The 26,086-nt window shown below is 37.7% G+C and overlaps 1 protein-coding gene across 3 annotated transcripts in view; it reads left to right on the top strand.

Moving 5' to 3' along the window:
- Positions 1 to 26,086, top strand: part of Mid1 (midline 1) — a 356,681-nt gene that overhangs the window by 132,252 nt on the left and 198,343 nt on the right. The window contains exon 1 of one of the 3 annotated variants that reach the window (XM_085685095.2): positions 514 to 940. The exons of the other annotated variants lie outside the window; for them this stretch is intronic. The gene's annotated coding sequence lies outside the window, so the exon portion shown is untranslated. Of the gene's footprint in view, positions 1 to 513; positions 941 to 26,086 lie in introns of those variants that run through there. 3 annotated transcript variants of the gene reach the window in all.

Genomic DNA, 26,086 nt, shown 5'->3' with positions numbered 1-26,086 from the left:
TTAAAAAAAAAATGTCTGTAGCGTATTTCTCTTGAGTTATATGGAGATTTGAATTTATAGTATAAAAGAATTTTATAGTGTAAGTGTGGCTGTCCTGGGAATTACAAGGTCAACTTTTGTCTGTTTTAGAAAAATACAGGTCATGTCTTACAACTTAGCAATTTGAGTTTCTTTAATAAAGATCCTTTTTTTAAAAAAAAACCATTTTTGTAAAACAGTTTAGTAATCTTCAGTACGTTTGATGATGCAAATAAATCCCTACTCCTGTGTTTGGTACTCTATCTTCCCTTGCTATTTTCATTTCATTTCCAGTTGGGGATGAATTAAAAACAAATGGCCACTATACATTGCAAGGGCTCTTTCTGGTCCAGCCCGATGTAGGCAGCTTCTAGTTGTTTGCTCCTTAACTACGCGGAAGTCTTTCTGTTCAGGAAGGAAACATAGAGCTATAAAACTCAAAGGAAGTTTGAAGCTGAGGCGTTCCCTGGGAGACAGCAGAGCTTCTGGCAGCCGCAGAAAGGAGCCAAGGCTCACCTGCGTGCCTGTCGCCTGTCTTAGCCTGTCATATTCCTGCACTTGTTCTTGCTGTGTGTGCTGCTCACAGAGGGGTGGGTGCAAAGGGCTGGGTTCGAGACCTCACAGGACGGGCCTGGAAGAAATCAGGAGCAAGCACCCGGCTTGCGCGCTGCCTTTCCTCTTTCCCCAAGAGAGACGCTTCTGCAGAAGTCATTTGGTGTGTGTGCTGCTTTTCCTTGTGAAAGGATTAGAGAATTAGAAGAGGGCTTTGTGAGAAAAATCCTGGGAGAGGTTGCAGGGATGAAAGCAAACAGAGGAGGATGATTTCAGCTCTCCTAGTCCCCTCAGTCAAGTGACTCTGAGAACCTCAGTTGCTTGGCCTCCAGCAACCAGGGATTTTCTTCCATTTACATTGGAGACACCGGTAAGGCATTTTCCCCCCTCTTCTACAGTAGGAAGCTATTGCAGACGTTTGCCTTTTGAAGTACCGGGTGGAGGGGCTGGGGGTGGGGGGTGGGGTCCTAAGGAAGGAAGTTGGTTAATGATTCTGGGGACATCCTGTATTGTCTCTGGCTAGTGTACGAGAAAGTCGCTGTTAACTGCACAAAGGGCTTGTGGCCAGAGAACAATTTTACTTCTACCAGATTTGATCAGCATCACTTTTGAGTAGCGGACTGAAACAAAATGGGTGCACGTGAAGACGCTAGGGCCCATACTGGAATGCTCTTATCTACAAGATAAGCACATCTTAAAGCGTTTTTATCTAAATTTGAACAGTTTGGGAGGATATCACTACAGGAATTGGTGGTGGTGGTTGAGGGGGGTGGGTCAGAACTTTCCAGAAAATTCTCAGTTATTTATATTCCTGGGAAATATGCATTTTACTGCTGTGTGTTGCTGCCTTGGTGACTAGAGCTGTGTGGAACAGAATTGTTGCGAATAACCCAAGTATTGCCAAGGGTAAGTTCCATGCAGAATGAGAACAGGGCAGAACATTTTCAATGAATAGGGGGAAAATGGAATTTGGTCTTCCCTGTGCAGAACATCCTATTTTACATGAAGGGAAGAAAGGACCAGCCTGCCATTAGGGTCAGAAGGAATAGGTAGCACCCCCCTTAGCACATCATCCAGTTTTATTTGGCAGCTGATGGTATTCCCTAATTCCACTCTGTTATTTGGAAGTTGATTTCGTTGTTTGTATGAAGATGCAAATATACATTATTTACATGCCTTGTAAATACTGTTTAAATGCATGGATACACATATATCCTTTTAGGACCTCCTCAGAGAGACACTAACGCCTAAAGAGTTCACAAATGCATTTATTTTGTTTGACCCCAAGTGTCCCATAAGCAATATACTGAGGGGCATATTCAAAAACTGAGGGTGTGTATAGAGAAGCAGTGGCAGATTAACTAGTTTAGAAGTCTCTCCTAGTTGCTACAGCCATATTCCTAAAATCCATCTCTGCCCCTCCCTCACCATAAGAACAGCATGATAATCTTTGTTGTTGATTCTTTGAGAAACTTTTACTGCTGCGTAATGAAGGGGGCTTCCTCCCTTTCTCCCTGCTTGTTAATATCAAACTAAAACCCTTGCTGTATGAAATGGTCTGGTGGTAAATATTCATTTTATAATGTTTTTGTGTCATGCAGTTAATGATCATTCTGGTTGACTCTGCTCACTTGAAAATACTGATCAAGTAAAACGATCCCTCCACTAATTACACAGCTCCACAACTTTGGCTTTAGTTGGAAACTAGGTCCACAGAATTTTTTTTTCTACATAAATTGCAGTCGTAAGATGACCTGATTATTAAAGTATTCAAAATTGAAAATCTGTGTCATTTATTTGATCACACTCAGGGGTTTTTAAAAGTATATATCTAAATAATTTCTCTACATATGTGAACGTGAGAACTCAAAAGTATGGTCTCTTTAAAATGAGCTAATTCTTTGCTGACAAATAAGTCAATTTCCTTTCAGTTTTAGGTTTTCCCTCTTTTATCAGCTAAAACTGTTAGTTCAACTAAATAGTCTTATCTTCCACCGTTTAGGAGTTGTTTGCAGAACTTTGGCAGTTAATTGGGGGAGGGGTGGAGCGTGAGATAACAGCAAATCTATCTGTGGACCGTGAGGATGCCTGGGAGGTTTGCAGGTTTTGATCGAAGTCGTTCGCTATTCTCTGCCGCCTACTCATTCTACCCTCAAAGACTATTTACTTTCATCATATTTGAGCCTGAGTGCATGGAGCTTATTAGAATTGATTTTCTTTCCAGGTTGATATTTTAAAATACTTCGGCTGGTCATTTTTCACTATGGCCTTCTGAGATTCTTATTCATCTGGCACGTATTGAGTGTCTGTTGTCACCAAGGCAACCCTTGTTTGCTGTGAGACATGAAGACATTGTTTTGGTAGGGCGGGGAGGGGGGAGTTGCTGCAGAGGTAGCTAAGTCCAGGGGCAGAAAGACCATCTCTTGATGTTCTAATGATGATTTGTCCCCTCACGTGGCTCCACTGCAAATGTGTTTTCAGTAATAACACAAAACACTAATTCTACTGAATTATTGATACATTAAACTATAATAGTGATTACTAAGAACCTAGAAGTGAAGCTGATCAATAATCTTCCAACATTGCCCAGGACCCTCTGTGTGTTGTTCTCAATGATGGGCAGTTAAATAATTAAAAAAAATAAGATTTCTTCTGAATTAATCTGTTCAGTGAACTAGTTAGGGAAATAAAGACCAAATTTGTTTGGTAAATTTAATCTTAACAGCTTATACATTATTATTCTTTCTCATTTTTCTTTGCTATGTTTCGTGTTAGATGATTTTTGTTTAAGTGTGAGGATGTTTCTCAAGAATATATATAATTTGTAAACATACCTATAAAAATAAGAATTATGATAGGTAAATAAATAAATGCTTCTTGGATCTACCATGTACCAGATACTTCCCAGACTCCTTTGCAAGCATGTTCCCACCTACTCTTCTCAACAACACTGAAAACTAGACACAATACCCATTTTCAAGATAAGGGAATTTAGGCCCTGAGAATGTAAGAATGAAGTAGGTTGTGCCAAATGATTACTAAGGTAGTGGATGAGGACTTGTTATCTCTTCCACCAAACCTCTTTTGAGTTCATTTCTCACCCCTCAGGTCTTTCTACTCAGATTCAGATCCATCAGTTAATTTCGACAGCTTACTTCAGATACTCTCTCCGTTTGCCCCTTTCCCTGAATTTCTTTATGAGCAGATATGTGTAACTATGGACAAAGCAGGCCCTACACATATTTATATATGAAAAGTGCTTTATTAATAAAAAGATTTATTTATTTATTATATTACAGTGTTCTGCCGGCATGTTTACCTCAGGCCAGAAGAGGGCACCAGATCTCATTATGGATGGTTGTGAGCCACTGTGTGCTTGCTGGGAATTGAACTCAGGACCTTTGGAAGAGTAGTCTGTGCTCTTAACCTCTGAACCATTTTGAGCTAAGTGTGGTGCTTAATGCACAGAACTTGGGAGTCTGAGGCAGGAGATTGCCCCAAGTTTGAGGCATACAGAAGGAGTTCTTTAGTCCAGCCTAAGCAGCAGAGTGAGAACTTGTTTTTCAAAAGCAGTGGGGAAAACAACCTTTTGAACTTTTGAAGAAGAAACAATTTAAAAAAAAAAAAAAAAGAATCAGTGTATTAGACCAGCATGTAGAGTGCATTGGCTTTACTTTGCTAAGAGGAATGAGAGGTTAACTTGGATTTTGACTATGCGTACCCGGGATTCTACAGGTTATCTGGTGAGTGACACTAGTCCACATATATACTAGAATGTGGATATGTCTTCTCTGTATAAAGAGCTCTATACAGAGCTCACTTTCTTCCTCCTCCAGAATATGAATAGAGGAAAGGATGACATTGTTGAACCCTCAAAAATACATCCTCTGTTCGCATCTGAAGTTACTATTTCAAAAATCAAAATCATATCAGACTATTAGAAAAATATGATTTCTAAGTGGCCTGATAATCTTGTATATTCATAGTTGAGTCATTAATTTACCTCCACATGCTTACCTACTATCCAAATGCTCTGTATAGCAACAAATCAGCTATACAATATATTAAAAAATTAAAACATAAATGTATTATATTCTTGAAGGTCTGAAGCTTCAAATAGGTGTAAAATCAAGGCGAATCATCAGCAGAGCAATATTACTTCTGGAAAGTCTCAAACAAAATTTAGTTCATTTTCTCTGCCTCAGTACACCACCAACATTCCTTCTATGGTCCGGCATCACTTTGAGCCCTATTCCAGAAAATCATTTTCTTTGACTCTGAGCCTTCAGCCTCCTTCTTCCATTATAAGAGTTATTACATCAAGACCACCAAGCAGATGGAAGAAATTGTCCCATTTTGATACCAAAGAGTTGGTCATTTCAGTGTGTGTACCTTTGTAGGGTACATTATTTTCATTACCACACATTTTAAATGTAGGTGATATTTATTCTGTGATCTTATAGACAGTGGCCAGCTATGGATATATTGTAAGAAATGAAGGCGCCACGTTTCCACAGTAGAAAATTCACTGACAGAAACTTTGGAAGGTGGAGGCCAGTGAAGTTGGAGTGCGGGAGAGGAGTTTAGAGCATAACATCTCAGAGTCTACTGAGAACATAAGAAAGACTTTGAGAGACATTATAGATAAGGCTTTCACAGAATAGCTGTATAGTTCAGATAATTTAGGTAAATAATGGGGAGGGAGAAGTCATCGATGATTCTAAAAGTTGTATGTATGCTGCTGTAAGAGCTGGTGATATAAAACTATCTAGAAATACCTCTTCTTTCTTGTGTCTCAAATTCCATCTGTGAAGATACTGATCGTGATAACATATTTATTCAGTGTTTCACCTTATTTCAAGTATAATACAATGAATCTTCATACCAATCCTCTTAGATAAGTACCTCTATTATTATCATCATATTTTCAGATTAAAAAAATAGGTTTGCCCTGGATTGCAAATTATCCAAGGGGAGAGAAAGAATTTGAGGGCTCATATCCTGGCTCCAGGGTCCATAGTTTTAATTCCTATGACTGACTGCCTTGTTATACTACCAATTATAGTTTTATGCAGTTTTTCCTATGAGAATTATCTGTACATTTCCAAGATGGGGGCAGAAAAATGGCAGTTACTGCTATCATGATGAATTGAGGTATGTTGGTTTCTTTTACTTAGGAAAATTCCTCTGGGGTCCTGGTCATCAGAAGGGTGTGATTCATAGTGAAATGGAACAGTAAGATTGGACTGAAGGGAAGAGCAGAAATATTCTACTCTCCTTGCTCTCTAAGAATTAATATCAGTACTGAAAAAAACACATATTGTACTCATGAAAAATAGACTTTTGAAAAGTAAATGCCTCCAAGACCCTCTGGGTAATTCTGAAGTTAGCATGCAATCTTTTATATAAGGACATGGACAGAGCAATGGGAAGTTGAGTGGGTGGGATGTGTGGGCACTTTCTTCAATTTTTGAGTGTGACACAATGTGCTATACATTTTCTAAAAATTATCCTGACAAATGTTTACAACGATGATGAAAGACTATATAGCAAAGTTTGAATCCCCAAGGTCTTTTCCTCTGCTATGTGTGTGTCTCAAAATATTGGATCTAACATTATAGACACAACCCAATTAAATATAATTTTTAAATACATCAGGAATCTTGGGATGATTTGTAATATTCTGGTCTCTGACCTGACTCTTCTTTATTATCTTTATTATCGACTGGCTATGAGAATCTGAGCATCACTCCATGTAGGTGGTCCTTTAAAAAATAATCCTTGCCAAGAAAACAGAGTGTAATCTTCTTCTACATTTTTATCTTTGTCAAACTATTCTACAATCTCTTTGGAAGCTTTAATGTTAAATTATAAAACATGTGTCCCTGAGATCTATAAAAATTCCTACTGTGATTATTAGGGGAAAAAGACTCCTCCCCAAGAGATATTACTGATGATAATGTGGGTTTTTTTGTTGTTGTTCCTTATTGTTAGGTAACCAGGATTATGAGTTCGTGCCAATTAAATCTGCTGTGGATATTTTTAACAAAAAGATCTGGCTTAACGTTTTCCACTCTTCGGGTATTTAATGAATGGTTGTTTGATATCTATTGCTATGGAGCCCACATTTGATTGTTGCTTGTCATTCTGATTAAGAAAGCTCTTTCTACAGTTAAAGAAGGGTCACATGAAGGGTCACATAGTCATACTTGAACTCATTGTTTCTGCCCCATTGGCCCAGAAACCCGGCTCCCATGCCAACTTAACTGCTGGGGAAGGATTCCATGATCTTTCTCATCTGGAACAGCAAACCTGGAGATTGTGCCTATAGTGTCATGATCATATTTTGGGGTAGTCATATCTGTACTATCTAAACCAATATTATTATCAAGGTAGTCTTCAGCTTGATTTAATCATAGAGTTTCAAAGTCTCTTTGTTCAACATTACTCTCTGAAATTCTAATTTATCTGTGAGTGAGAATTTCCATAACTTTGAGGTTTACTCAGTAGTTTGTTAGCCAAGCCCTGAGAAACTCACATTCAAGAAGATACCTTTTCAAGCTTAACCCTGCTTACCTATGAGAGCAGACCACTTTGGGGGAACCCTCCATTAACTTGTCCTGAAATGCATATCAAGAAAGGGACAGAGTTGAATTGATCACTCTAGAATGTCTGACCCTTTGTTCACTACTTAGAGGAGAGTATCATTAGTTAGTTTCAAATAACTACAAATTGGTGCCTTTGGACATGGGCAAATGGCATTGAAAATAATGCTTTGGGTGATGTATTGTGTGATGTCATCATTCAGCTCATCAGAGCTTGAGACTGCTGAAAACCCAAGCTTGTCCACTGAGTTTAACTTGCTGATCTTTTTTCCTGTGGCATAAACAAGAGCAAATAGTCTAAATCACCTTGTAATAAAAGGAAACTACCTATCTTCGTTAAGTACATGAACTTTCCCTTAATGGCAATGCTTGAAGTTGAGAACTGAGTAGCGGCATGTGTCCCTGAGATCTATAAAAATTCCTATAGTGATTATTAGGGGAAAAAGACTCCTCCCCAAGAGATATTACTGATGATAATATGGTTTTTTTGTTGTTGTTGTTCCTTATTGTTTGGTAACCAGGATTATGAATTCTTGGCAATTAAATTTATGAGCAGATATGTGTAACTATGTAGGGGAAGTTTGTTCAGATGTGTATGTACACCAGTGGGGAATGAGACATTTCCTGGACTATCTTACATTTCTTAAGAATAATGAAAGAAGAAACTCCACTGTTGAAACCTAAGTAAATGAAGTTACCAATATACTAAAAACATCAGCAAAGAAAAATAGCATGAGTTCTCAAAAATTACTTGAAACTGATTTCTAATGCAAAGTTTGAATACCCTTACGTTGAAACCCCACTATTATTCTTCCCTAAACATCCACACTGCAAGTGTCAATTAATAGTTGCTTTTTGGATAATTTGTGTTAGGGTGTTCACCAACCTTAAATCCAATATACAGGTCTAACTCTAAATGCACTGGGACTTGGAATGACTGAAAACACAAGCTTTTCCCCTGAATTTCACTTACTGATATCTTTGTTTGTGACATATAACAGAAGCAAATAGTCTAAAATATCTTATAATAAAAGGAAACTTGTGAACTTTCCCTCAACTGGGATATAATATAAAGGATCAAGAAAAGCATAGAAACTGGAATATATTTGGGACACAATAAGCATTGAAGTAAACTGTCCTAAATTTAACAAACATGATATACAAGTAGATTTATGTACTAAATATAGGTAGAGGGTCTAAAAGATACCAATATATGTTAGAAATAAATAAATATAAGTGCAAGTTATCTCATACTGTATGCCCTAGTAAAGATTTATTGCTTACCTACAAGTCTTCCAATGATGTCATAGCAACATAGACAGATATAGGTAACAATTACAACTCTGTTTAAAATTCTGTTTGTAGATCTTTATAAACTACTTTTCAAAAGGGTGGGGCCACACAACGATGTAATAAATAATTTTCGAGTCATTTCTGACCCAGCATGTTCATTCATTGGATTTCAGAGCTCAAGCTGCTTTTCTCCAAAACCACATGCAAAATGCACTCTAGCTTTGGGATTTCACTTATCACGTTCTAATTTATAAATGCCATGATTTCTACATTGAGGAATAACCTTAGTCAAGAACACCGTATTTTAGTGGCTTAATTTCCTCTGAATATCATCGGCCTGCTGTCTTTAATTCCATTTGAATGCATATTACCAGAAGAGTCCCTCTCTGAGTTCCTGGTGGCTAGGTTATTCTTCATGGACCAGTTCCAGTTCTTTTGGTGATAGAACTAAAAGCTCACAAGATGCTGTGTATCAGCAATGAAACAATTAGTCTTTGAGAAGCTTTGGGGGAAATTTCTTAAGCAGTGAATTAATCAGTCTGATTCTGGTCCCCGTTCACAAATGCCAGTTCTCCAAAAGCTCTTCCCCTACCCACCCTTCCTCCTGGTCTTCTTATTAAAGGTGTAAAACTTCATAAACCTTTAGGAAAACATTATGAAATCTTTTTTTGTGCATTACAACTGGTATTTTTTGCAGACATGTATTTCCATAATTAAACATCCTAAAATATAAATCCCATTATTATTTGTTATGTCTAGTCAGTAATTAGACCTCAGCTGGTAGGGCAATTTCAGAACAGAGTTTACCAATTTACATACTAATCCAGCAGAGTCTGGTGGGACATGATTAGCATAGATTCAGTCAACATCTTAATTAGCCTTCATCCCAGCATGCACTCTGAGGTGCCTCACCCCACCCCCACCAAGTGGGTCTTGTTTAGCTTCTTTTTTCTCCAGCAGATTCCCACTCTTCAAATCATTTTTTCCAGAGCTCTTTTTCGAAGATGGAATGGTTCAGACTCAAAACGGTTGGCAAGTAAAAGACTTTCATGGAAAGCCCTGGAAATGGGTGAACTCTGACTACGAGTGACACAAGACCAAAGTTACAGAGTGGATCCTTGTAGAACGTGGGACCGTACCACTCTCCCATGTGAGCCCCAGTTCCAGATAGCAAGGTCGTCTATAAAGTCATTCAGAATCTGTGGAACTGTTGCCTATTTTTAAAGTCCATCGGAAAAAGAAATTATTTCTTCCTACCCATAAACAGAAAGCTATTGCGTTATTTACCAACTACAGTGGCAGGAAATTTCTGACACCCAAGTGAAATCTTCCACACTAGGTAAAGACCCCTGCCTTTCTGTCCATTCATAGACAGGTAGATGTTAGGAATACCTATGAAAAATTCTTCACTGAGCTGAAAACGGTAATTAAATTATCTCCCCAATATTCTCTACTTTATATTAGGTGCTTCTAGCTTCCTGACTCCCTCTGGGATCCTTTTGCTTCAACCCTTTGATCTTCTTTCCGGTTTTCCTCTGAGCTCTTTCCAAGTTCTCTACACTGCTCTTTAATTGTGCACTCAGAACTAAGAAGAGAACCTTTGAAGTTGTTTGAATGGCCAGATTCTCTGAGGATAAATTCCCAATACTTTTGTGTATTTCCATATTCAATTTACTTTTGGATGCAATGCTTTTTATTAGCTAGCTGTCTTGGCTTATTCCTCTTCTATTAAAAAGATAATAATGTGAGTGTTCCATTTGTGTGCCATTTCATATCCAAGAGGATATTTATTTGCTCTGCAGATATTTTGCATATTATCAGAGGCATTTAGAGTTTCAATTTCGTTTTTGCAAAACTATAAAATCCTGATATCTGATGCTAAGGTTTGAAGCCATTTGTCAACCTAGTTCTAGTATCACAACAAAGTATTGCACTTCCCAAGGGAATGAAGTCCAGGGCACCCCTGAGAATCCCAGGAGAATATCACTTGCTGAACACCTTCAACCCATGGACTCATTTCTTGTGTTATCCTATTTTCTGCCATGCTACCCTCTTTCAATTTTTCTTTTAAGATACTATCTTCTTCACTTATTTGTCTTCTTTCCTCCTCCCACACATTCTTTCTCTCATTTTCATTCAGTACCTTCCAGATACCCATGCTTGCCATTTTTCCTCATAAGGAAGATTTGTATAATCGTAGAATTTAATAGTAACTCAAGGAGAGACAATAGCAGAAAATAAACACTCCCATGCAATGTGCCTTTCTTAGTTGAAATTGGGTTACACACAATTCACAGATAAGGACAATTCAAAAGTATTGACTGATGGGTATTATAAAACTTAGAGTGAAGAAGGAAAAATGGTCACTGCTGCACACAGGTCTAATAGAACCAGGTCAGGAAATACTTATTTTCCTATGTCATCCAGAAAATATAAAAAGATGTAGTCATAGTGTTCCTAGCTATGTGTGTGAATGAACCACTCAAGCTCAGTTTCAGACTTTTTCTTGATGTGTCAGAGACAAAACTCACGTTTTAATTCCAGACTATACCCAGCTTGCCTTAAAGCTAAGGTGTATATCGATATGAACTTAAAGAATCCTTAAGATCATATGGGTTTATTCAAATGTCTTTGGGAATTAAAATTAAAAAGAATAATTGTGCACGTGTGAGTAAGAAGCAACTGTGAGGGCTCCCACAGGGATTTCTTTATAGAGAAAAACATCTCTCACTGTTCAGAACTCTAAGAACAGTTCATATGTCTCTCACATCTTTAGGAGCTATTGATGAAGGACTGCATGCAAGGTTGATACTGGGAGATTCCCTAGTTGGTTGTCTGATGTTGTGTGCTGTTATTTTTGAATGGCTAATCAAACTGGTACATGTATTTGCTACAATGTGAGATTTAAATTTTCTTCACCATAGTAGGTATAGAATTTATGAGCACATTCTGGATGCCCTTGTTTCCCATTATAATTCTGGGTGGCTTTTCTGATATCTCGGTGAAACAACTGCACTTTCCTTCATATTACCTGGTCAGACTCAGAAGTGTATGAAAGAAAGAGCCATGCAGCTTAGAACACGTCAGCAGTCATTAGAATAGCTCAGGTTAAGAATAGGGAGTTTGGGAAGGAATGTAAGATGTTAGAGCCACATTGAAAATAGTCAGCACATTTTTCAAATATTTTTTTTAAAAAAAAAAAAACGTATCACATGAGCCACCAAGAATAAAAATAGAGGGGCTGGAGAGGTAGCTCAGTGAGTAAGAACGCTTGCTGCACAAGTGCTAGGGCCTGAGTTCAAATCCCCAGCACCCAGGTTAAAAACCAGGCATGTCTGTGGAAACACCTGTAACCCTTCTGCTGTTAATGACACAGACAAGAGGGTAGCTTGGTCTTCCTGGCTGCCAAGCTAGTTCCACTTTCTTTGAGAGACCCTGTATCAAAGGAATAATGTGGAGAATCATAGCAAAGACATCTGAAGATCTTCTCTGATCTCCACATGCTTGGGCATCTATACACACACACAATAATAATAATAATAATAATAACAACAACAATAATAATAAGCACACACTTAGATATAAAAACATTTCTTTGTTGTGAGAAAAAGCATAGCATAATAGCTAAAAAGATGTCAACTTCCCAAATTTCCATGAACTGATGAAAGCATGAAAAAAATATAGTAGTCAAGCAGTGGAATATTAGCCAATCAAAAAATCATAGCCTACTGATAGAGGTTGTGTTCTACAGTATCACATATTTTTATGAAATTGTTTGTATGAAATGTTGAGAGATGGTATACTTCGAGTCACAGAAAGGTTAGTGCTCACTGGAGCAATGGGTGGAAAGTAGAGGAAAATGGACTGACTGCTAACAGACATGATATTATTTCTTCTACAAGGGCGGAAACTCTTCTAAAATTAGGTTATAATGATGGTTATAGCTCTGTGAATACATTAATAATTATTCAGCGATATATATTAACTTGGTGGCTTTTCTTACATATGAATTGTCAACTGGGCTTTTGTTTCAGAAAGTCATAATCAGAGACAAGTGTGCCTAGACTATTCACAAAACATACACAATTGCTTCAGTTTTAGAAAAAAGTAACATCTAGACCACTCCTAAGTGTGACACTACTGGAGATAGCCTAAAAGATAATGTAAGTTGTATCACCTGTGTCTGTGTTACTCTCTGGGTACAGTTCGTGCGCCACTGCCACTGTACCATACACGAGCCAGGCAAGGGCCTGGAGATTGAAAGAACACAAGAGACCTGGGTCATTTGAAAGGAGATCGTCTGAGTGCTGTTTATTCAAATTTAGGGAATACCTTAAATACCTAGCTGATGCACAATGGAACACACCCCCCCCCAGGCAAGCGGGGGAAATTACCACGCCCAAGGTGGAGTCAACAATGCCCTACAGCTAATCACCAGGAGGGGCAAATGGAGCACAGGAACCAACAGGAAATACTGGCTGGCCATAGACTGTACTCAAAATGAACCCCGGGAGCAGGGTTAGACCCATGGGCCCTACAGTAAGTGTAGATTTGTAACTGTAGATTAGGGGCAAGAATGAGAAACCAAGATCCAGGATGAAATGTATATTTGTAGCCCCATCCTCAACATTTTCTTGCAGTGGAAGACTTGGCCAAAGGCAAACTCACAGAAATACATCAGAATACAATTAGATGTCTGCTCTGATGAACTCTAAAGATTATTATGCAAGTGCATGGAAATATTATATCATCACTAGTATATAATATAAAATTAAACATATATGGACTTATATGATAATATTAAGACTGAACTAGAAGATTTCTATGGTTCTACACACAAACACACACACACATATATATATATATATATATATATATATATATATATCAACAAAAGGAAATACACATTTCTTATAGTCATGTTTTTCATTTTCATTGAGACAGAGTCTCATTATGTAGCTCTGGCTGCCTTGATACTTACCATGTCGCTCAGAGTGGACTCAAACTCTTGGTAATGATCCTGACTCAGCTTCCTTAGTGCTAGGATTGCAAGCATATGACTTGAAATGTTTTATGTCATTTAGTTATCTATTAGGGACAGGGTCTTAGGTAACGCAGGCTGACCTCAAACTCCTTATGTAGTTGAGATTGATACTCCTGTCTCTCCTGTCCAGTGCTAGGATTAGAGGTGTGTACCCACCACACCAAGTACATGCAGTGTTGGAGATGGAAACTCCAATACTTCATACATGATGGGCAAGTAGTCTGTCAATTTCTGTATCCCCCTACCTTATATTTTTAACAAAAGAAAAGGATTTTAAGAGAGGGGCATTTAGGAATAGGAGAGTGCACACCCAAGATAAGGACACTGGCTTCTCGAGAGAGTCATTCCTATACTGGTTTCAAATATTTGAAATTTTCTTCAGATAGGGAGAGGAGGAGTGGGCAGCTATGGTTTTAACTGTAGAGAATTTAAAAATAGAGAATTAAATGTCAGATTATGCCTTAAAATTTAGAGAAATTGTAAATACTGTTTAAATAATTCCTAGAAGAACATTTTAATTAATAAAACTAAAGAGAGCTTGCTAATTGTTTACAGAATTTTATTCTGAATGGATGTGAAATTCTGGATAAACACATTTTTACTGAGATTTTATTGTCCTAAGCTCTTTTGACTCCAGAGGCTTAGACTAATAGCATATGGCTATGTGACAGTAATTCTTTGTGCTTTCTCGAGATGGTCCATTCCTATACAAGTAGGAAAAAATGCATTTTATTATGAATCAAAATGCATTGAAAAATAACAAAACCATTTTAAAGGTTATGATCCAAGAGGTTTTGCAAAGGGAAAGCAGAGTTCTTGTGTATCATCTATGCAATGTCCCCAAGTGATAAACTCTGCCAGTGATACAATCCGTTGTAATCACAGTAAAGTGTCAAAACACAGAAAGTGACATTGACACATGTTATCAAAATTGCAGGTTTTCATAGTGCTGATAATTTCCTCTCAAAATTGAGCTACAAATGAGCACAGCATTTCAAATGTCAAGTCCCAAAATCCAAAGTGTTTTCACTGGGAAGATGTTTTTATTGTTTAAAGCTAGAGTTCAATTCTTCATTTAAGTAATAATTTAAAAATTAGAAACACTGAATCTTAAATAATAGTATATTTTTAATTGCATTGTTCAATCCAAAAATAAGCTCCACTTGATATATTACTAGTAAGCTCCATTTAAGATATATTACTATTTTTTTTAATTCGACATTGCTTTCAAACAATGCCTTAGATCATTAAATTAGATCCTCATTGTTTCCTTAGAGATGGTGTTATTATTAAAAGGTATTCTGCATATTTTGTTTCTATAATTATGTCTAATCAGTGTGAATTGGTGCTGTAGTAAAATACTTGATTAAAAACACATATTTGAGATATAAGTGGGTAACAAAGGAACATCTGTCCTAGTTTCCTTTAAGGTTCAAAAACAGAAAGAAAACTGTGATATTAGACAAGATCAGCAGTCTGGAGTAAAACACAAAACCTTCATAGAAATATCCTGTCCTTAAAATAGAGGAAAGGGCTTTGTCATTGTGTAGTTTTCCCCCTGCAGAATTGATTCTGAAAGAGGTGGAGATTTCATAAATGTCTCCAAAGGCTAGTTCGAAGCACCCAGGGAGTAAGGTTTTCAGGGGTGGGGGAGCCTTCCCATGCTGTGTAAATGGCATATGTCAAGGGAGAAAGACCTCAGCATAGCAGTGATGGAGCAGGGGCTGCCTGGGCTGCTTCCTTTGTATCCTGATCATTTACATGACTTAAACACAACAATGTGCTCCCTACTCAATAGCCCAAGACGCTTTGCCATAGCAACAGTTGCAGAATGTGCCACAGCCTCCCTGGTGTCCCTGTGACACAGAAAAGTTTCATAAAGAACCACTCCTTATGAATATGCTCAGAGGTTTCTTTCTCTTTACTAGTGCTTTTTCAGATTGCACTGAGTTTAGGTTTAATTTATGGGGCCCATCTTTTCTCTGTTGCAAGAGAAGAAGGGGCATAGAAATTAAGAGAGGCATTGCTGAGGGGTCAGGGGATGTGAATACATACTTGGCTGTGATGGAAATGGAATTCTTGAGAACATTCTCAGAAAAATATTAACATTGTTCAGGAACTCTTGTAAAACTCTGGAATGTATTATACATCCTGAAGTCATTGTGAGTTTCCTTGACGGCATGTAATAAATGGGCTTTTTGGTCTTTGCACTTTTTGCTTCTTCCTATCATAGCTCATCATGTGCATCTATCATAATACACTTTGGACATAAAAAGAAATGAACTTTACATTCAATGCTTATATTCAAAGGATGAATGTTAGCAAATCTGCAATTAAATACCAATACTTGCTTTCTCTTTTCTGGTCATTTTTTAGCAATTTACAATTTTTCTGGTGGTGGAAGGAAATGTCCTCTTTCTGTTCTTCACCATTTTTAGAAACAATAGCATCTCTTTGAAAGTGCAAATGTAACACAGTTAGTCTAGTTTTAAAAAAAATGCTGCCAAAGCCATAGCAGAAAAGCAAAACAAAATAACAACTGTTTGATGACAGTTGATTATAGTTTGCTATGCTTTATATTAGGGAGTTTTACTTTTAGGAAATAATTGGAACCTTTTTTAGTTTATCTGACTGAAGGGAAAGAAAAGGAAATTTGGGGTTTTGATATGCTTGTGCTGCTGCTATGCCTTCTATAGCACCTGTGAGAAATCATCCCCTTTCCTTACCTCTGGTATCTTCCATTGATTTCTGGTAAGTAGTGATCTCTTAATATTGGAGCTGCCCATAGTGATAGATGAGACTCTGAACCTGTGCACCTGACTCCATAGTAATCTATAAATTAGTGATGAAGTTGTAATAAAATATCCTAAATGTTCCTGCTTCTCAGAGAGCCAAAGACCCCAACAAAGACAAGCCACAAAAGATCAAACTGGGCTCCCCAGTGAAAACACAATTAATTATTTATACACATCAGCATTTGACATTGGTATCACTTCAATAAGGAGACCCTTTGTTTGCTACATTGCTGTGCTGATTTTTGCTCATGAGATGCTCGGTTTCGTCATACCCTTGCTCAGGCCAAGTAGAGATGAATGGTGAGCTTTGGGTGTCAAAACGCATGCACACACGGGTGTAAAGAAAGTGGTGTTTGCTGTTACACTCATATTAGAAAGCAGTTGGAAGACATGAAGGTAGTGAACGGCTGCAGAATGGAAGGCAAGATGGCTAGAAAAGCAGTTGGCAGTTGCTCACTCCAGACTGATGAAGACAAACTACATTATTAAGAACTAGGAGAAATGTCAAGAGAGTTCTCCACAGAATACCAATGGAGAAATTGCAGTGACACCATAAAAAAATGGCTTTTGTTCTTGTGTCATGGTTACTTTGCCATCCTCTAAAAATGATTTGCTGTCTATCACAGGTGTTAAGTTTCCTATTGTGAGAATAAAGAATATCTTCTTAGGTGGTATGCTTTTCAGCTACTCAAAGGGTAGGGAAAGACCCCCCCCCATCAGAGTGGGCGAAATAAAAATCTTTATTTTTGTATGTTCTGCAATTTTCAAGGCTTTTTAAAATAACAGTCAAAAGAACTGCCATTTGAATGCTGTGGATTTGGTGGGCGACTGCTCAACAATGAGGAAATTTCATTAAGCTTAGCCAAAGCTAATTTTGAAGCCATTCTAAGACATTTCCTATTAAGTAGAGAGGATTTGATTCCCTACCCTTCCTTTCATGCTTGAGGAATCTCAGAATCCTTGACAAAGCGATGACTGCAATACTGGCTGCAAGTAAAGGACGCCTTATTCAAATGGTTACCAGTGTCTCTCGGTTGCCAAAATTACTATTTTTTTCCTTATAGAATTCATCATTTAGAACTATTAAGTATTTTCTAGTCTTTGTTAGATGAATTGGTCATAGATCCATTAAGAGGCCTTTCCCCAATCAATCTGAGGCCCAGACTGCTTACTGTTCCAAGAACTAGAGAATAAACATGAGTAATATTTAGTTTGTATGCACAAGTAAAGACTCATAATTTTCTGGACCACACAGAATCTCTGTACAACTTTGGATGTAATCTCTGTTTTTGTACCAGTTCCAAAAAAGTCAATGCAGTCTGAAGGCATTTGGCAATAAAAGTGGCTTCTTTTAACTCTGTAGTTTAACCTGTAACCAAACAGCCAATATTTCATAAACATTTAAATATATTTATTTGAATACCCTCTAATTATGTTTTGAAGTTATACATGTGTTTAGATAAATGACCATATCAGAGCATCATTCTCCTAAAAAATATTTTTTTTAAAAAAAGTTTAAATAGCCTCACAATGGAAGAAATTAAATCCTTTAAGTTTAATGTTCAGTGACTATTGGACAAAATGATCGATGTCCATGCTGTAGATGAGCTAGATTATGACCCCATATTATCCACATAATCATCATTGATTCCATCATTATGAGGAAAGAGTCCCTGAGGGTCAATTAGGCTCAGACGCAGCTCTTAACCTATTCACCACCATAAGTCTGGTCCTTTGTTTTTTATTATGGTGTATAGGGGTAGGGAAGTGCAAGTGATATGATACTCTGTGAAAATCAGAGTATTTGGATGCAGTCTTTTCCTTCCACCTTTGTATGGGTCCTGGGTTCTCAATTCATCAGCCTTTACTCAAAGTATTTTACCGTCTGAGCCACCTTACTGGCTTTCAAATCTTGTTCTTTCCACCATCCTTATAAAGCTGTTGTTCTTACTAAATAGTTGTTAACAACTTTTAGAGATTCAGCTCCTGTTCTATAATGTACTATATGAGGAGGTCATTTTTTCTACTTGTGTTATTACTTGGTTACAGAACTTAGAATGGAATTTTAATAGCTACCTATTAAGAAGTGAGAGACAGGGAAGTAATAAGTTACCGAAATTTCTGTACACCATGAGAACCAATGAAAAGTGTACTCCTCAGATCTGTTACATCTGGTGTATCTTTCCACCCACTTTGATTTATCATTAATATAATGAATAATTTATCATTAATATAATGAATAGGGAGTCAAATTCTCTAGCGCTTCTAGTCAAGCACATGCAAGCAAACTTGGCTATAGCTGAAGAGAATGCTCTTTAAAGAAAGATACAGTACTGGACAGTCAGATGTCAGACTATGAAGCATAGAAATAGAAAGGCCTAAGGGAATATGAGCATTAGCTATCTGGGCTTGAAACTGTAAACACCCAATTGCATTATGTAGAGCCCCGAGGCCAACAAACACACCCCACAGTCCTTGTGACAGCTTTGCTAATGTTCTTCCAACAGAAACAGGCATAATTTCCATATGACTTGTCTTTTTTTAAAAAAAAAAACTGCCATGTAATTTTGATGTGTACATTTTGTCACTGGGTTGAGAGCTCAAAGACGTCCACCCATCTTCACAGTGCCACCTCTGTCTTTAGCAGAGGATAAATGCAAAAGCAAGTATATAGGATTCAAAGCCTAAGGAGTAGATCAACCCAGATAAAGGTCAGGTCCCAAGAGGAAATTCACCTTTGACCTTTGGTAAGAAGACAGCTCTTCTCTGTGGAATAGAAAACCTATACAGACTTGTAAGGAAGGGTAGCAAATAGCAAGTAATGGATGGAGAATCAGATTGTTAAACTTTTATCATTTAGAAAAGATGGTGAGAATGTGTGAGGGTCCTACCTGATACCTATTGGCATGAAGAGAAGCCATGTCCTTTGGCAATTTGTGAAAATAAAGCTTAAATGGATAAGGCAAAGCTATGGAGTTGAAAGGAGAAGCTTGGAATTCGAGGGCATAGATGAAGGTACATGATATTGATGAACAGAAGCAATGACACTAGTACATGAAACTCTGCTTTTGGTTAAGAATCCTTTTAATTATAAATGGCAAAAAAAAAGTCTATTGCAGTGTAGTAGTAAATGGAAAAAGTTTTGGGTTTGGTGTGTATGTCAGTTATCCATTGCTGTATAATGAGACATTCTAAATCTTGTGGCTTGAAACAGTTTTCAACTCATGCTGACTCTGGTAGTATGTAGTAAGGAGGATGCTTTTTCGTTTCCTGACTGCCCAGACTCCGGAAATAACCACACAGAAACTGTATTTTTAAATGCCTGCTTTCCCAATTACTTAAGCATATTGCTAGCTAGCTCTTACATCTAGAATTAACCCATCTCCATTATTTTATATTTTACCAAGAGGCCTACTGACAAGGTTTCATGTCTGTCTCTGGTGGTGGCTCCACGGCTTCTCCTTGACTCCGACTCCTTTCTCCCAGCATTCAGTTTAGTTTTCTCTGCCTAGCTCTACCCTATCACAGGCCCAAAACAGCTTCTTTATTAACCGATAGTATTCACAGCATACAGAGGGGCATCCCACATCAGTAGTGTTTACTTGTCATACTCAGGAGACAGAGGCAGGAGTGTCTTAAGCCCCGTGCCAACCAGGAGTAAAGAGAAGATATGGACACTGTCTCAAAGAAACAAAGTCTCTAATCATAATTATGCAGGTTGGACATTAGCTAGACTGACCATGACGATTGTTTTGCTCATCCCTACAAAGGTCACTTGCATGTCTGGAGTGAGGTAGCAGGCCAGTTGAGGGATGATTTGGTCCAGGATTGCCTGAGGTCTTCCACAAGATCTACATGATCTTAGTTCTGACTAGTCACTAATTTTCCAGCTGACCAGACTGTCCTTCATATGTTCATAAAAAAAGCTCTGGACAGCACCAAAGAGTAAGCTCCAAAGCAAGACCACTAACATCTTTTTTGCTGTTTTCTTTAAGACAGTCTAGCTACATAGCCCAGGCTGGCCTTCAACTCACCATCTTTCTGCATCCTTTTACTGAGTACCAGAATTGTGAGTGTACATCACCATGCTCAGCAAGCAGTAATACTTTTTAAGTCTAAACATATTTAATTAATCTTTGCTAATGTCTCATTGGTCAATAGAAGTCATATGGAAAAATGAGATGACTTATTTTTGGAATCTCTATATGAAGACTGCTGTATGAAGTACACGATAATAAAATGACATTTCTGATTAACTGGGTTTCCCTGTCCTTTCATTGTCAACTTCCATGTCTTGAAGCACTTGACAAGTGGCTCTGGTGACTTTCAGGTCCTCACTCTATCATAAATTGAGATAAGAGGGGGTTTGTTGTTGTTGTTGTTGTTGTTGCTCTCTCTCTCTCTCTCTCTCTCTCTCTCTCTCTCTCTTTCTCTCTCTCTTTCTCTCTTGCCCAATTGGGTAAATTCTGAGAATAAAGCTGTTTGGCCTGGCTTTTATGTTAGGGAATGCGATGAGTAATGCTTATTCAATCCACATGATGAGAAGGGAGGCCAGAAGGAATGCTCATCAAGTGTTTCCTGTGTCTCCAGTTTAATTTCCATGTTTTCTAGATTCCATCTCTTCTTGTAGTTTTCTCTCATGTGTTTTATTTTCTGACCACATACTCAGAAATGCTACTCGGAAAGTAAGATTTGAGCTCTTGCATATGCATTCTTCTCCCTTCCAATCTGAAGAGAGGCTTATGTGAGTATTCAATTCTGAAACATTTGCCTCAATTTTAGTTTTCAACTTTCATTTCCTTATAAATAAATTCAATTTTCACCTTTTTAACTTAAAGGAATCCTTTCTGGTTTATTGAAGCATATTCTTCATCTGCCACCCTGATCCTGTTTCATGGAATATTTTCTCTTATGTCTTACTCTGAAAACATGAACTTTAATATGTATCAAGATTTTCGTTGGCAGTCAGTGAGTTTCTTCTGACTTTATTATATTTGTATTTGTGGTATATAGATTTCATTATCCCTTTCTTTAAAAAGAACAAGAAAACTTATATTTTGTACCTATTAATTTCATGTAATTTCAGACACATTGCTTTCAAACATAGTACATAGAAGCCCATCCTATCCTTTAACTACAGCTAGTAGCCTTTTCTTTCACGTGATTTCTCATTCTATGTCAAAAATAGACATTTTTCTGAACTCTTTGAGATAAAGAGATTAATATGTATTTCTTAAAAACAAAGGTATTCACTTTTAGAACTATAGTGCAACTTATCAAGATCAACATGTTTGATGTTGTATTCATGAAACATCTCAATGGTTGAGCCTGCCTCAACCAAGTTCCAAATTCCATTTCAAGCACCATGAAAAAAGAATTTAGCTGGCCAAATAGTATTACCTAATTTAATACTCATTCAAATTCGTTGCCTCATTTATGTTCACTTATAAATATTACCTGCCACCTCATTCTGTCTTTTTAATATCTAGAATATGCCATATATCCTTAGCTATTTTGTGTGTTTTGATCTTAATATTAAAAGAAAAAAGAGTACAAGCAAGTTTGAAACTGTCTGGGGTCTCATTAGATTCAAGTTAAGTCATGTCAGCAGAAGAACCGTCATCTGAAAACAGCTAAAGTGTAAGGCTGAGATTTTCAGATCAGCTAGAAAACTACTTACATAGGAAATCTTGATGTATTATGGGCTGTCCAATGGGATATTTGACAGGAACTGGCCTTGTTATGAGCTAATTAGATGTCACTTTTGCTTGTTTCTGTTTTCTTTGGGGTTAGATTGAGGGTACTTCGTCTTGCATACACTTCTAACTGATTTCATTGTAGCCTGAACTCATAGTACAAGTCACAATAATTAGCTAGTAGTGACTTACATCAACCAAAGCGATTTTACTTATCATCAGGGCCTGCATTATTTTTTACAATTCCAAAATTTTGTGAGTAAGTTCCTGTCTACTTTTCTACCACTGTTTCTGCCCTCTCTTTGTAGAAATATGTCCCCAGTGTCCTATTCCTGTCATTTTGGGCAGTTTGAAGAGAGGAGTAAACAGGTATTTAATCTACACACATCAATGTAAGTTTTTGTTTAGTGCTGCTGGATAATTAAAATGGTCCAGAGACACATCAGGACCTTAGATCTCACCCTGGGAGGATGACTGTTAGAACACACATTGGCTGGTCATATAGTCATGCCTACCTTGTGGCACTTGACTTGAAACAGGCCCAGGATCTAAATTTACTGAGTACCTAGTGCTACTAAACACACACAAAAAGAGGAGAATAATTTGAATCTCTCTAGCGACTTTCTTTTCAGTATCGAGATTGGAACCTAGGACCTTGCACATGCTAGGCAGGTGTTCTTCCACTGGGCTGCACATACTTTCACCTAGGAATTTATTATGGAAATGAAACTGTTCCATTTTGTCCAGGGGTGGAATTTACGCCCAGACCATCAAATAACATGAAACAGGTTTCTAATCCAGGCAGTTAAACTGTAACTAAGGTGTTTCCTCCAAAGCTATATTGCATGAATTGAGAGACATGTGTATCCTTTTCCTAAAACACCTTTTGTCAGTTCTCATATGAGCTAAAAATTATACTTTGTCCAAGTTCTCTTATCACCTTTTTCCATTGCCCCCACAGGCCACGTCTATGGGGGAAATTAAGGTGTTATATAATTCTGTCTTTTCTTATTTCTGCTAGTCCCTTCTCCTGATAGAGAAACACATGAAAGGAGAAGTTTTGTCTTTTTTTGTCCCTCATATGTCTTGAGCTTCTAGACCGTACCATGTGCATAGCAGGTACTTAATAAATAAAAATCCTTTAAAATTAAAATAAAATTTTGTGTATATCTATGTATTTGCCACATTGTGCATCTGAAAGTTAGAGGGCAACTTAATAAAGTCAGTCTCTCCTTTCGCCATGTGAGTGAGTCTCAGGCATGGACCTCAAGCTGTTAGTGGTAAGTGCCATTTTCTGCTGAGTCATCCCGCCAGACTCTGATAAACAGTTCTGGACTGACTCCACAATTTAGGTAGTCTTTTGTTGCACATGTTCCTATTGTCACCGTTTACCTGTGTCTTTGTTCTCAGTTGCACTATGAGTTTGGATGATTGTCTACATTTTCACATCTTTTGTGCCCTGGCAACCTTGGCATGTGCAGGAGCTTCATAAGCTATTCTTTATGAGGTAGGGATAGAGCTAATGCAATCGCGAGGGTGTATTAATCAGGTTTCTCTAGAGTCACAGAACTCATAGATTGAATTCCTCCCCGTGTGTGTGTGTGTGTGTGTGTGTGTGTGTGTGTATGAAGGGAATTTACTGCAATGACTTACAAGTGGCAGTTCAACAAATCCAACAATGGGAAGTTGTGAACAAAAAGTCTAAGAATCTAATCCCATAAGGCTGGGCATCTCAGCTGGTCTTATATACATGCCAGAATCTCAAAGAAGTAGGCTCCCATGCCAGTGAAACAATGAATGTCCTAGCAGGTCAATAAGGCAAAGTAGCATTTGGGAAATGGAGGTAAGAGTATCAACAGCTCAAAGTCAAACCTGGCTAACATGGTAAGATCCTGTTTCAAGTAACCAAGGAGGACTTGCCTAGCATGCACAAACCCATGGTTTGATCCCAGTGCTGCCTCCCACAAAGTGTTTTCTCTAGGATTTAAATTCCCAAGATCAAGGAATACATGAACGAATTTATTATATAAAATAAGAACAAATTATTTTTTCTTACTGCCATATTGACATCTATTTATAACTATAACTTTTTTGTAGTTTTTCAAGACAAGATTTCTCTGTAGCTTTGGAGCCTGTTCTGGAACTAGCTCTTGTAGACCAGGCTGGCCCCAAACTCACAGAGATTCACCTGCCTCTGCCTCGAGAGTGCTGGGATTAAAGGTGTGCCCCACCACTGCCTGACAACTATAACTTTATTCATGTCTATATATAGATACCCTAAAGATTTGGTTGACCTAGTTGAAATTATGTCCTTACCAGAGCTTTCTTTGCCATGAATAATCTTTTTTTCTCCCTTTAGTTCTCTATATTAATCATAGTTTTCATAAACATTTGTTGTATGAACATAGAAACAGTACACTGATTGTTTTCTTATTTAAGTAAAATGCTTAGCAGGATCCAATTATCTAATATAAATTTCTTACAAACTGAACTTTTCATTGCTGTGAATTAAAACCTTGAAAGGTTTTACTGGAAAACATTTTATCTTTGCTTTTGGAAAATAGTTTACACAAAGCCACTAAAATTTATCCACATCTAAAAACTTCTATTAGCAATTTGCTATGTTTTCCAATTTAAAGGATATTTTTTGAAAATTTCCCTTATAGTGTTTCAACTGTTTGATTTTTTTTAATTAGAAAAATAGCATTTTTCTTTTCTTTAAAAATGAAGATTTTCATTTTGACCTTTTTGCTTAAGAGAGTAGAATATGCTTTATTTGTAGTGATGTAGAGCAAATATTTTCGAAGAAGCACCAGTAATGACAGTATCTTGGTGGAACTGTAGGTACTGCACAAGAGTTGATTTATAAGTCAGTAGGTAGAATGAACTATGAGATATAAAAAATGCAGATTGGTTATCTAGGGTACCTAGCTAGTCACAATTAAGCTTACATTTTATTCAGGAACTTACACATTTGAAGTATAATAAAGAAAAGTAAGAACCTGCAAGGTACGTGTGGTAAAAACTCGAGTTTGTGTGAGTTCCTTCTGTGTAGAGTGTAGGAAGTTCTGAGGAAGTATGTGAAACAGAAAGGTGAGGCAGGAAAGCTTCCATCATTTTCTAGTCGATCTTTACTGAATGCCAGCAACACATCTGATGTTACATAAAGCAACTAAACAACCCCTTGTTGTCATTCAGCTTAAATTTTGATGCAAAGAGATGGCTAGGGACCTCAGGGAGGGTACCAGCCATGCAATTGCCCTTTCATCCTATTGATTTGGAAGGCCTTTTCTTATAAATACAAAAATTGAGTAGAGACCTGGAAAACCTCACAGAGCAAACTGTGCTGTGATCCTGGGAGCAGGAACTCCAGGAAGGAAGAATATCAAGGATGAAGGTGATGAGGTGAGCCTGCAAGAGACCAACAGGTTCTAGAGTGGCTAAAACAGTATGGTTCAGGGGAGACTTGGGCAAAGACAGCCACAACAGGGATAGACAGCATCATAGATCTTTGAAGTATTACAGGGACTTCGGCTTTTACTCTGTGAGGCAGGAACCACTGAAGAACTTGGAGCAAAGAAAATAGATGAAAAGAAATCTTTTAAGCAGTCTGGGTGGAGGACTCAAGGGGAATGCAGGCTAGAAGACATGCCATAGTAAGCAATAGCGATGATGCATAAGGTTATGGTGGCTTGGATCAGTGCAGTTTCTGTATTCTCTACAATTTATCATATCTATCTATTTCTTTTTAAATAAATAGTATATACCAGAGACTGGGAGTTTGACTCAGTCCATAAAACATTTGCTGGGCAAGTGTAAGAACTGGAGCTCAAATCCCCAGAAACCAAATAAATAGGGGACGGTTGCATGCATCTGCGATTCCAGTGCTCAAACAGGAGGTGAGAGGTAGAAACAGAAGAAGCCCTGAAAGTCTGCAGACCACCTAGCCTGACAAATGTAGCAACAAACTGCCAAAAGGAGACCCTGTCTTAAACAAGGCTGAAAGTGAGGATTGACAACCAAGGTTGTCCTCTGACCTTACTATGTGCTACACACACACACACACACACACACACACACACA

This window comes from Myodes glareolus, chromosome X (genome assembly GCF_982192425.1).
Source record: "Myodes glareolus chromosome X, mMyoGla1.1, whole genome shotgun sequence".
NCBI lineage: Eukaryota > Metazoa > Chordata > Mammalia > Rodentia > Cricetidae > Myodes > Myodes glareolus.
This window is presented reverse-complemented; position numbering and strand designations above follow the sequence as displayed.